Source organism: Rhipicephalus microplus, chromosome X (assembly GCF_043290135.1).
Source record: "Rhipicephalus microplus isolate Deutch F79 chromosome X, USDA_Rmic, whole genome shotgun sequence".
NCBI classification, from domain to species: domain Eukaryota; kingdom Metazoa; phylum Arthropoda; class Arachnida; order Ixodida; family Ixodidae; genus Rhipicephalus; species Rhipicephalus microplus.
The window spans coordinates 217268192-217268423 of NC_134710.1; positions in this window are offsets into that span (position 1 = coordinate 217268192).

Below are 232 nucleotides of genomic sequence, written 5' to 3' on the forward strand. Positions count from 1 at the left end.
GTGACATGTTTTACACCAAGAAATCCAGGCATGTGCAGCAGAAAACTGCTTGTGTACTATTTTTAGATACACTGTAGCTGGTTATAACACATAACTAAAGGCCTGTTCTGTGGTTTTTACACGTCTACTGCTTGGTTCATCTGCTGCAATATTTTGATAAACCCATTCTTTCTTGTATGTCAGGCCTGGCAGTGATGTGTTAGCTATATGTGAGCACTGCAACAAGGCTGGA